Here is a 13,361-nt window from a genome sequence, read left to right as displayed (position 1 = left end):
AAATGTCACTGCCTACTAAGTTCTTTGTAGGGGGAAGAAAGAAAATTGAATGTTTTCTTTAAACAGGTCATTAACAGTCAATACTTATTTGAAAAATCCTGCTTCCAGAGGCAGATAAAAGCTTCCAATCACTTAGGATATCACTTGAGCATATCCAGGGCAAGATGGGCTGATGCAAGTTTCAGACCTTTCTGAGAGAATGTCTTGACTCAACAGCCCTGGGTGCTTGTAGAGGAGGCAGAGTCATCTGGATTGTACGCCCTTGTACACACTGCACACACAGAGTGGTCTGGGAGAGCACAAAGCAGACTTGATGGCGAGCCCAGCTTTGCATTTTCCATTTTAGTACCGGCAAATGCGTATGAATGAAGATTAACCATTTTTGCATAAAGTGCCAAACCACCTCCTCACTCACTGCAGCAGAATGCAAATAGGAGCAAAAGAGCAAAGGACAGCTAAAATAAACGCGTAGATCTCAGGCCCCTGAGAACACAGGGGGAGGGTGCATGGCAAGCTCTATTAGCATTCATCTGTGGCCTGATTTTTCTATTTAATTTGAAATTATTTCATTGCATAGGTCTCTGACAGCTCGAGAATATAAATAAATGCCTTTTTCTAAAAGTGACCCAATGCTGGCTCCTGGAAGACTCTGCTTCTGATTGCTGGGCTTTCAAGCAAACATGTGTTTCCATAGAGATGTGGGTGAGCGGGGCCCAGTGCAAGTACCCACTTGTATCAGCAATTCAATTATGCTCCGTTCTTTCAAGATGCAATGATGTCAGCTCAAGTCTTTACAACAGGCCCATCCTCAGAGATGCCTTGGGAAAGGTGAAGTGGCTGGCGTTTTGAGGTTCAGAAGAATAAATCCATTCTCTCCAAGCATGCTATAATAAGCTGTCTGCCCACAGATCACACCGCCTTGCCCACCACCCCTCTGCTGCCCACGGAACAAATCCCAAACCCCAGAAGCTTTCAGACAAAAGATCAAGCACAGTTCTCCTCACACCCCTGAGCACCAAAGCACCTCACACCAACTCCCCAAATGTTGAAAAGGAAATAACAAGCCTTCTCTTTTTTTTCCCTTTCCCCCAGCTCTTTACCCAGCTATGGCAATTCCTACACAAAGTTTTTTCTTAATATCTGACAAACATTTACTAAACACCTACATGCTGGGCTCTACAGAGAATGCTGGCAATGGTCACAAAATAACACTTATGGAACTCTTCCTGTAAACCCCAGGTGGCTCAGACTGTAAGGAATCCAGGTTTGATACCTGGGTCAGGAAGATTCCCTGGAGAAAGGAATGGCTACCCACTCCAGTATTCTTGCCTGGAGAATTCCATGGATAGAGTAGCCTGGTGGGTTACAGAGTTGGACACGATGTAGCAACTAACACATCCACATACTCTCCTGTATACACAAGTATGAACTTGGGCACTTACCAAGTATGAACTCATTTAATTCTCATAAAGACCCTGTGGAGTATGTTAACCTTCATTTTATAGAGAAAGAAATGTGAGCACACAATGGTGAGCTCCTTAAGTCACACTGCAGGCAAGTGCCTGAGCTGGGATCTGAACTCGGACCTCCTGACTCCAGGAGTTCAGTTCAGTTCATTTCAGTTGCCCAGTCATGTCCGACACAGCAACCCCATGAACCGCAGCACTGCAGGCCTCCCTGTCCATTGCCAACTGCCAGAGTACACCCAAACCCATGTCCATTGAGTCGGTGATGACATCCAACCATCTCATCCTCTGTCGTCCCCTTCTCCTCCTGCCCTCAATCTTTCCCAGCATCAGAGTCTTTTCAAATGAGTCAGCTCCTCTCATCAGGTGGCCAAAGTATTGGAGTTTCAGCTTCAACATCAGTCCTTCCAATGAACACCCAGGACTGATCTGTTTTAGGATGGACTGGCTGGATCTCCTTGCAGTCCAAGGGACTCTCGAGAGTCTTCTCCAACACCACAGTTCAAAAGCATCCATTCTTCAGCACTCAGCTTTCTTTATAGTCCAACTCTCACATCCATATATGACCACTAGAAGAACCATAGCCTTGACTAGATGGACTATTGTGGACAAAGTAATGTCTCTGCTTTTAATATGCTGTCTAGGTTGGTCATAACTTTCCTTCCAAGGAGCAAGCGTCTTTTAATTTCATGGCTGCAATCACCATCTGCAGTGATTCTGGAGCCCTAAAAAAATACCTGCCCCCAAAGGAGCTTAAACCATGTGACAGAGATAGATATACAAGCAAAAATACAGAAAAGAGGAGGTGGGGGAGGAAAGCAGCATGTGGACTCAGGAAATTAGACCTGGAATTGAACTGGCTTAAGGTTTGGGGCAGAGCACCACTGGGGTTGCGATCAACCCAGCTAGCCAGTCTCATTAGAGGGTTAGGGGCAGACTTGCAGAGGGGGTGGGCTGGAAGTCGGCTTGTTTTTACAGTAAATCTTGAAGGGAAACACTGATACCCATCTCCAAAGAAAACACGCACTGCGGTTCTGCATTATAGCTCTGGCCTGGCAAAGAAAAGTACTAACAAAACCTGGCAAACAAAGCTCTACCTTCACCGCCAGTTCAGGGAAGTGGTCTCATTTGTCACGGAATAAACATCTGGTAAAGAAAGCCACCATCTCTCCAGAGCGTATTCTGGTTTCAAAAACCTTTCTTCTAAGGAACTCACAATATTCCTGCTTCATTAAGTCAGCACCCTCCCAGTAAACACTGAATGGTTTTCTCAAAGTAGCAGAGAAAGTCAGGTCCCATCTTCTTCCTTGAAACGTTTGCCCCTGGCACCGACTGAATCAAAACAGGCTATGATGGCATCTGCTGGGAGAGAAATGCTAGAGAACTGAGGCAGAAGAGAACTAGAGGCAGCCGGACCCTCTCATGCCTCCTTCCCCAACCCAGTACCATTGCTCCTAAGCCTTTCTCACAAAATCCACCTCAACTCACTTGGTAAGGCGTCCAAATCAGGGCTTCCCATGCCCGGCTTGGCTGCCTTTCTCAACAGACAGATAAGCCTTTCCCCTGAACTGACCACCTTTAGCAACTTGCTTTTACTGTGTCCAGTCATCTTAACAGTGTGACTCAGGTGGAGTCGGAGACTGGGATAAGTAGCAGGATCCTGAGTGTGGTGGCAAGATAACCAGGGGTGGGATGGTGGCTGAGGACATCTGAGGCTTGGAGGGACTCACCTTCTGCGAAAATGCTTGTTTCCTTTACGTAAAACTGCCCCGTGCTCTGGCTTTCAGGCCTCTGTTAGCGAATGCTCAGTTTTTTGTTCTTCCCCACTTGGGGAAGGCAGAGCTGTAAGATTGAACTTGGAACTTTTACATCGACTGCCCCAGAGACTCAGAGACAGTGCGGGCGGGACCGCAGTCATCCTTCCAAAGGTCAGTTTCTGAGAATGTGAGTCAGTTAAGGGCTTCTAATCTTTCTGTGACACCAGGATAGGCAGGTCAATCAATCAGCAAACATTCCTCGCCCTGCACCTCCTCCCTGTTCTAAAACCTGTTCCTGGCTCCAGACCTAACTGGAGGCAACTGCCAGCTAATCTTACACCCAATGAATAAGGTACTACTGTGTCCAGGGGTATATACATTTTATTTGGGGTGATGCTCTCACCCATAGGAATGAAGTTTTTTAAAGTGGATTTTACCAATGAAAAGCCAGTGTGAGGAGCTTGGGGGTGGGGATAACCATTGGAACTCAGAAGAGAGAAGGCTTTCTTGCCTGTCAGGCCTGTGCCACCTACAGGCACCGTAGTCTTATACATGTTTGTTTGCTGGTTTGATATTTAAAAAAAGAAAGAAAGAAAGAAAGAAAAATCCCTCATAAATTCAACACATTCTGAGAAAGGCACTATTTCTCCTTAGGTTCAGGCCTCTCTTTGTCCCCATCGTCTCACTAACTACTCCCAGGCAGTCAGCCAGAGAGCTTCATAGCCAGCCCTGTGGCAGGGGTGTCTGCATTAATTATGGTGCCATAGTCACCAGACACACAGTATCTTTGGTGTTTGTTGTTCAGTCGCTCAGTCATGTCCAACTCTTCATGACCCCATGAGGTGTAGCAGACCAGGCTTCCCAGGCCTTCACCATCCCCAGGAATTTGCTCAAACTCATGTCCATTGAGTCAATGATGCCATCCAACCATCTCATCCTCTGTCGTCCCCCTTTTCCTCCCACCTTCAATCTTTCCCAGCATCAGGGTCTTTTCCAGTGAGTCAGCTCTTCGAATCAGGTGGTCAAAGCATTGGAGCTTCAGCTTCAGCATCAGCATCAGTTCTTCTAATGAATATTCAGGGTTGATTTCCTTTAGGATTGACTGGTTTGATCTCCCCTTGCTGTCCAAGGGATTCCCAAGAGTCTTCTTCAGCACCATAGTTTGAAACCATCAATTCTTTGGTGCTCAGCCTCATTTAATGACTACTGGAAAAACCATAGCTTTGATTTAGCTTTGTATTGGCAAAGTGAAGTCTCTGCTTTTTAATATGCTGTCTAGGTTTGTCATAGCTTTTCCTCCAAGGAGCAAGCATCTTTTAATTTCATGGCTGCAGTCACCATCCACAGTGATTTTGGAGCCAAAGAAAATACAGTCTGTCACTGTTTCCATTTCCCCCATCTATTTGCCACAGAATCAGGGTCCCCTAAATGATCACAAAGAGGAAACACTGCCCATTTTCTGCTATTCAGATTCTTCTTTATCTTCTTATGATAGAAAATAAGTAACTGCAATTTACCAAGTTTGAATCTCAACTCTGCCTCTTACTGGTTTGGGGACCTAGGTAAGTTACTAAACCTCTCTACACCTTCATTTCCTCATCAGTAAACTGAGGCTATTTATAGTAACTACCTCAGAGGGTAGTAATGAAGATGAAATGAGTTCATATTTTTCAAGTGATTAAAACAGTGCTTGGGGCACATTATGCATTATAAAATAAATCTAAATAGATAAATAATCTCATCAATTCCTCCAAAGCATATGTGGTTGCTTTCCTCCATCTTCACTTTGCAGGTGAAAAACTACGCCATAAAAGGCTATGGTCATGCATCTGGCCAGTGATGGAGCTGGTCCTTGAAACACAATCTTCTGACCACAAGTTGCCCTCATGTAGATATACCCTTTCCTCACCATGGATGCTGCCACTTTAAATGAGGCAAAGGGCAATTAGAGGGAGCTGTGGGTGGCAGCACAAGGCTGAGGCCTGACTGCAGCATCCTGAGAGACTCCCAGGGCTCGGTGTCCACAGAGCCATTTGTTTATCATGTTCTTAAAATTTCAGCACAAGCAAAAGTAAATCCAAGACTATAACACCTCTTCTTTGTAGAATGACTCAGAAACCCATGCCAGATCACACTTTCCTGCCCTATGTTGGCAGGTGCGGTCAGTGCTCTAGTGACCAAGTTGACCTTCAAGGTACTTGTCTTCAGAGGGCAATGAGCAGCTATAACACGGAAAGGATAAAGTTCAAATAAAGTCTTAGAGCTAATAACAGAAGAGCTTAAAAATTATGAAATCTCCTTTGATACATGCTGATTTTAGGTAATTGTATCAAGATGGATAAAAGAGAGAATTAACATAATTTTAATGTCCTTGAATTTATTCTAATGCAATCACAGATAATAAAACTCATTTTGACTGATAGGTTCAAAATTCTAGACATCATATTCACTGCCTTAGCAAATTTTATTTCAATTTCTAGCTATAATAAAAAATAAAAATTTGCCAACTGAAATATATGCTGTTTTGGGAAAATTAATAAGTACTTTTAAAAAATGAATTACAGAAAGAATCCCTTCCTTTTAAAAAGCCTGTCTCTGACCAATTCAATTTCTCCTTTCTCTTTTCCAAAGTACTTAGGAGAGTGTCCTTGACCTTTGAAATGTTCAATAAAGACATGTGGAAAAAGAGGAATAAATAAATGTCTTCTCACTTTTATTTTTCTTTTCTTGGTTGCAATGATTTACTCCCCAGGTTTCAACATCAAGTATTGGGGAATCACTTAAAACGAGCGTTGTCACCATTAAAACAAGCGGTGTCAAATGCCACTCTAGCCACCTCACCTACACACCCTCCACTCCACTCCTTCTCCTTCTCCCCACTTATCTCCAACCCAGCAGTGTTCCAGCCAGTCATGGACACTGAAGCCCTCTATATCTTCCCATATTGGACTCCATGTATCCCATGTCTTTAACCAGGTAACTTTCCCAACATCTCCTACTTATTTTCTTAACTCAGAGACTTGTATGCAGGATAATCAGGTAGCTAGACTAGCCCTCCCATTCACCTCCATCAAAGCTCTGTCTGAAAATGTATCTTTTCTATGGAATATGAGGAAAAAAGAGTGGTTTCTAGCCCAATGCTAAACACATTTAACCACTAACCTCACCATTAAATACTCTCTAACTCCACCTATACGTATGGATTTTCGTTGCTGTTGATACCCTTATGCACACTATGGGTTCTTTGTAAACCTTCTCACAAACTGTCTGCTTATTTCTTTAGTGTACAGCAATCAAAGGCCTGAAAGCATATACCTTGCTCTGAGTCTCAGCCTGCCCTGTGGCTCAACTCACACTGGGTGAAGTTTGGAAGGTACCAAATGCTTATGACTGTCTATAAGCCACAGCGATATATAGTTTAATCTCTTCCAAATCATTTTTCTAAAGACTGAATGATTCAAAACTGGTTTTTGTACAGTAGTTCAAATATTGTACAGGTCTCTCAAATAAATATAATACCATATATTACTTCCCTTTGAAAGACTTTCTGTTAGTCATCCAATCTACTTTAAAGCAATTTTGAGGTGTAAATGTATTAGGTTTTGATAACTTATCTGAAGAAAAATATCCATCTCTCACAGCCTTGATTCCATTTATACCCATTCTTGGCAGATGATAGAGACAAACAATCAGGGCTGTCTGGCTTTTTTCACTAATGTTAAACATTTCATTACCCTGCTGTAGAACACGTCCTCTGAGTGTGCCTTCCATGGGTGGACACTGCATGTGTAGGGGTGTGCCTGTGTGTATTGCTGTGGGAAATAAGACTCAATGCCTATTCCTGAGGTGTGTATATTGTAGGGGTATGAGTGATGCCAGAGCCAAGAGGAATTAGAATCTTAAATCATTCTGAAATGACTACAACCATGTTTATAAAACAGGCTTCTCGATGGGTGAGATGGCTTCAGTTTAGGTGGGTTAATCAGGGGAGAGGAGGCGCTCTTTTGCACTGCTTTGAGGCAGTACTGCCAATGATGCGAATGGCATTTCAGGTAAGAGAAAGAGCAAAACCAAAACCTCTCTGGCATGAACGAGTCAGCCATGCATGAGGCCAGAAAGAAAACCCACCTGCGCAGTCCACAAAACTCAACAAAATATTTACTGGGAGTCCATTTATGTGTCTTGGCTAGATGAGATGTGTTTAGCTAATGGTAACTCAGCGTAATTTTAAGATAGGCTTCTGAAGGAGATAAGATTAGCAGGCAGTAAGTAATTAGATGACATCAGAAGGCAGTATGTGAAAAGGTGTTATGTGCTTTGGTTTCAATTATACGCTTGTCCTGTTCGTAACAGCGAAGAGATAACATCCTTGTTTCGTTTTCCTTTTAGCAACTGGGAGAGTTCTTTCTCATTCCCACCCCACCCCAACTCTACATCCCACCCCACTGTCAGAAACCAGACTCTATTTTCTCTGCTATTCTTGAAATGCTGAATTAAACACTGGAGTTTTGTTGTTTTTTTAAACCAGTTCAACTTGATTCTTTGTCCTTACAGTTTTGTAAAAACATTAGTTTTAATCTGACTAACACGAAAGGCCTGCAAACAAACACAAGCTATGAAGCCAAGTTTCACTTAGCTCTAGGAAAGAAAGTCATAAATTATATTAAAGATTTCATTTGGTTTTATTTTTTACCTGGGAGATGACCAACGGCTAATACTATGTACTTTACCAAATTCAGCCTTGAAAAAGAGATAATTAGACACTGGAAACATATTCCTGTTGTTTTACTAAATGCTTCTTTTAAAAATGATGAAGTCTTAAAGAGGAAAATGTCTCTGAAAATTAATCTACTTAGAAAAAAAAAATCTATTTCTGAATGGCTATCAGCCAGACTTAACTTGGTTTCATTTTTCATTTCAAGCTTTCAAATAATATCTCACTAGACAAAATGAGAGGAATGGAAGTCCTTACCCCATTTTTCTCAGGGAAGAAATGGGGTAAGAATTGAGGAAACACTACAAAGATGACCTAAAGGTCATAGTTTTACTTTAGTTTTTAAAAAATCCTGAAGCTATGCTGTATAATGGGAAAAAATAAATTTAGCTATGACAAAGCATTCCCCTTCTTCAAACCTGTGAATAATCAGTCTGTTGCTTTACAAAGACTTCTCATGATAACACTGCTATTCCCAGATAGCTCAGTTGGTAAAGAAACTGCCTGCAATGCAGGAGACGGGGGTTCAATTCCTGGGTCTGGAAGATCCCCTGGAGAAGGGATAGGCTACCCACCCCAGTATTCTTGGGCTTCCCTTGTGGCTCAGCTGGTAAAGAATCTGCCTGCAATACAGGAGGTTTGATCCCTGGGTTGGAAAGAACCCCTGGAGAAGGGACAGGCTACCCACTCCAGTATTCTGGCCTGGAGAATTCCATGGACTGCATGGTCCATGGGGTCGCAAAGAGTCGGACACGACTTAATGACTTTCACTTTCATCCTTTACTGAACATATTCATTCATTAGGTATTCACTTAGAAAACACTGCCTAGCACCTTCTGTGTCAGGCACCAGCCTACTTGTTTGGGGCTACAATAGTGAAGAAACACCATGCCGTATAATTTTCTCTTTATGTCTACTTCCTGAGTCCTCAGGATGTTCCTGCAAGGAAGGTGTTATTGTTGCCATCTTCTAGATGAGGGAAACTAGGCATTGAAACTTTAAGGCCAAGGTCCCAGAGCCAGTTAATAGCAAGAAGGGGACTCAAACTCCGGGATTGACTGCCAAGCTTCTGCTTATTCCACTAGTCTGCTGCCATTGTTTTGGTTCAACACAAATAAAGGGACTCATTTAAAAATTATTTAGTGGGTTCATTCCACTAAATTGAAAAACCTTAGTATTCCCTAGAACTAGGATCAAAAATGGAAAGTTGACTTGGTTAAAAAAAAAGTCAAATGGGGTAGAAAATTATTAATGGGAAAAAGAACAATGATTTAAATTTTGCTCTAAGATTGCACTTTGTTGACAATCACACTATTCATTGGTCATAGTGAGCCAATATTAAATGAAACTCCCAAGACTTCCTGATTTGCTGTAAGTCCTATCTTTCCAATCTTTACTTTTGCAGTTGACTTATTTGGAACTTGAGTGTATGAGTTTACATTTGGCTCAAATTAATTTTATCTTTATTCACTGGGCTAATTTTTCCATTCTATTATTTTTTTGGGGGTGGGGGCACCAAAGCTCTAACTTTACATACCTGTACATTTCACTTTGTTGTTGTTTATTTATAGTTGCTAAGCTGTGTCCAACTCTTTTTGCGATCCCATGGACAGCAGCTTGCAAGGCTCCTCTGTCTGTGGGATTTCCCTGGGAAGAATACTGGAGTGGGTTGCCATTTCCTTCTCTAGAGGATCTTCCCGACCAAGGGGATCGAACCCATGTCTCCTGTGTTGGCAAGTGGATTCTTTACCACTGAGCCACCTGCGAAGCCTCACATTTCACTTTGGTCATCCACATATTGATGGATATAATTCATATAACTTATGCCATTAAGTAAACAGTCTGGGCTTGAATCTCAGTTCTGCCACCTATAAGCTCTGTGACCTTGAGGAAGTTACTTCAACCCTCTGTGCTGCTTATTTGTAAAGTGGAGATAAAAATCTCAACTATATAGGACTATTGTTTTACATAGATGAATACATACAGAGTAACAGAAGAGTTCAACAGATGGTTATTTCTATTATTTTTATCAGAGTAATCGTCATTCAAGTCATTGATAAAGGATCTAGAAAATAACACAAGTAGATGTCAATAGATCACCCTTGGATCACATGGACCCATTCTTTAGCACTTCTTGGGCTTGGTTATGCAAACCTAGCTGTGAATCCACTTGACTATTCTTTTATTCAGTTCATAGTTCTCATTAAATTCATAATAGGATCTTGAGATGTTGTGAAAACTGCCTGGATGAAATCCATATACACCATATCTACCACATTTTCTTCATCTTGCATTCTAGTTACTCTAGTGAACAGGAAAATCATTTAGTCCTGTTTGACTTCTTCTTGGTGCCTAATAGTTACCTCTTTCTTTTCTGAGTGTTCTCAAAAGTTTCAGAATAAATTTTTGAATTTTCCTGGGATTTCATATTTTCTACTTTTTGTCAATCACCAGGCACTTGGGGGGCTTTCCATTCACAAATGCCTCCAAGATGGCTGGCTAGAGTGGAACAGTTACAGGCATGAGTGTTCTCAGGCTACAGCCTGGGCCAGGAGACCCCGATCCACACCAAACAGCTAAGGATCTGGTGTTTCACGGCTGTGGGCCTCAATTCCCTCTTCTTTACATTTTGTTCTGTCTTACCAGGTGAGAAATCATGATCCTTGATTAAAAGGCAAACATAGGAAGAGATGAATAGCCTTTTGTTTTTCTCATCAGAGGTCCTATCCATTTCTTGCTCTTTTTTTCTACAAAAGTAAAACGAAAGTCTACCAAAACAAAACAAAACAAAAAAAACAACAATAAAAATAGTATCCCAGTCTTGACAGAAATAATAACTATGTCATTAGCAAAAATGGGCATAGTACTGAACATCACAAGCATTCCAGTTTTCTATGTTTGGCTTATTTTGTCACCGTCATTTTCTGTAGCATTGTTCCTTGCCAGCCTTTTAAGTCTCTTTTGTTGTTTTTAGAATGTTTTACATACTTCAGCTCACTCTGGACTTTAGGCTTCCTGACACTATTCTAATGGGATTATCTCTCTCTTTGGTATTTGTTCTGTGTTATTTGCCTCTCCCTGCATTCTTCTTGAAATGGTCTTTTATATTGTGAGTTACTTTGAGCATGCCCTTTATAGCCGCAGCCATTTCTTTTCCTCATTAGTTAGAACTTTTAACCCTTTAATTCTAATCATTCAAAAAACTGAACTGTTAGACTTGGAATGTGTGTGTGAAGGTGTACATTATCTTTGATAATCTGGAAAAATATTCATGATTATATTATCAGCATTTCATTATTGTTTACTGCTTACTTCATTACATATATAATGAATTGTGGGTGTGAGTATATGTGGGTGTGAGTATATGTGGGTGTGTGAGTGTCAGCTTTGTGCCAGGTACTGTCCTATTTGCTAGGATACAAAGATAAGTGTGAGAGATGCAACCCTGCTGTCTTAAAGCTTAAAGTGAAAGTGTTTCACTTTTAGTTGCTCAGTTCAGTTCAGTTCAGTTCAGTTGCTCAGTCGTGTCCTACTCTTTGCGACCCCATGAATCGCAGCACGCCAGGCCTCCCTGTCCATCACCAACTCCCGGAGTTCATCCAGACTCACATCCATCGAGTCAGTGATGCCATCCAGCCATCTCATCCTCTGTCGTCCCCTTCTCCTTCTGCCCCCAATCCCTCCCAGCATCAGAGTCTTTTCCAATGAGTCAACTCTTCGCATGAGGTGGCCAAAGTACTGGAGTTTCAGCTTTAGTATCATTCCTTCCAAAGAACACCCAGGGCTGATCTCCTTCAGAATGGACTGGCTGGATGTCCTTGCAGTCCAAGGGACTCTCAAGAGTCTTCTCCAACACCACAGTTCAAAAGCATCAATTCTTCAGCACTCAGCCTTCTTCACAGTCCAACTCTCACATCCATACACGACCAAAGGAAAAACCATAGCCTTGACTAGACGGACCTTTGTTGGCAAAGTAATGTCTCTGCTTTTGAATATGCTATCTAGGTTGGTCATAACTTTCCTTCCAAGGAGTAAGCATCTTTTAATTTCATAGCTGCAATCACCATCTGCAGTGATTTTGGAGCCCAAAAAAATAAAGTCTGACACTGTTTCCACTGTTCCCCATCTATTTCCCATGAAGTGATGGGATCAGATGCCATGATCTTCATTTTCTGAATGTTGAGCTTTAAGCCAACTTTTTCACTCCTCTTTCACTTTCATCAAGAGGCTTTTTAGTTCCTCTTCACTTTCTGCCATAAGGGTGGTGTCATCTGCATATCTGAGGTTACTGATATTTCTCCCGGCAATCTTGATTCCAGCTTGTGTTTCTTCCAGTCCAGCGTTTCTCATGATGTACTCTGCATATAAGTTAAATAAGCAGGGTGACAATATACAGTCTTGATGTACTCCTTTTCCTATTTGGAACCAGTCTGTTGTTCCATGTCTAGTTCTAACTGTTGCTTCCTGACCTGCATACAAATTTCTCAAGAGGCAGATCAGGTGGTCTGGTATTCCCATCTCTTGAAGAATTTTCCACAGTTTATTGTGATCCACACAGTCAAAGGCTTTGGCATAGTCAATAAAGCAGAAATAGATGTTTCTCTGGAACTCTCTTGCTTTTTCTATGATCCAGCGGATGTTGGCAATTTGATCTCTGGTTCCAGTTGCTCAGTCGCGTCCAACTCTTTGCAACCCCATGGACTGTAGCCCACCAGGCTCCTCTGTCCATGGGATTCTCCAGGCAAGAATACTGGAGTGGATAGCCTTTTCCTTCTTCAGGGGACCTTCCAAACCCAGGGATCGAACCCAGGTCTCTCGCATTGCAGGCAGATTCTTTACCATCTGAGCCACCAGGGAAGTTCTTAGAGCATAAACCTTCAGAGTAGAGATGAGTGCAGGGGAATTCTGATTGAGCCTGACACTGGACTTGTCAAGGGGTTTTCAGGAGTTTCGGGAGCACATAGAAAGGGCCCTAATCTGAATTTAAGGGTTGGGTTTCTCATTTCCTTTGTCATCTTCTCTTTTGGAGTCTCAGACTATAGAAGCACATCTACTTCTTTGACTATTTGAAATTTCCCTCCTGAAGTCCACAGCATGTCACCTGCTCCCTGGTTATCACAAAAGCAAGATGACATCATGGCCACTGTCTTCCGAGTGCCTGAACGCAGCAGATGCCCACTGAATATCTGTTGAATAAATGGACACACATTCTTTCCACTTCTATTTCACCAATAAATCTCTTCTTGGTTAAAATTTGATCCCCAAATAGACATTTCCTTCATCTTCTTTACCTTTCTTTTCTTTTTAAAATTTGCATTTATTTTTGACTGTGCTGGGTCTTCATTGCCACACAGGCTTTTCTCTAGTTGCAGAGAGTGGGGGCTCCCTCTGGTTGTGGCGCATGGGCTTCTCATCGCGACGGCT

The 13,361-nt window shown here is 42.1% G+C and overlaps 1 protein-coding gene across 8 annotated transcripts in view; it reads right to left on the bottom strand.

The window, feature by feature from the left end:
• Positions 1-13,361, bottom strand: part of SPATS2L (spermatogenesis associated serine rich 2 like) — a 190,929-nt gene that overhangs the window by 110,870 nt on the left and 66,698 nt on the right. The window contains exon 1 of one of the 8 annotated variants that reach the window (XM_027563991.1): positions 3,197-3,303. The exons of the other annotated variants lie outside the window; for them this stretch is intronic. The gene's annotated coding sequence lies outside the window, so the exon portion shown is untranslated. Of the gene's footprint in view, positions 1-3,196; positions 3,304-13,361 lie in introns of those variants that run through there. 8 annotated transcript variants of the gene reach the window in all.

This window comes from Bos indicus x Bos taurus, chromosome 2, assembly GCF_003369695.1.
Source record: "Bos indicus x Bos taurus breed Angus x Brahman F1 hybrid chromosome 2, Bos_hybrid_MaternalHap_v2.0, whole genome shotgun sequence".
Classification (NCBI taxonomy): Eukaryota; Metazoa; Chordata; class Mammalia; order Artiodactyla; family Bovidae; genus Bos; species Bos indicus x Bos taurus.
Note: the sequence above shows the minus strand (reverse complement) of the source record. Positions and strands in the feature narration are given on the sequence as shown.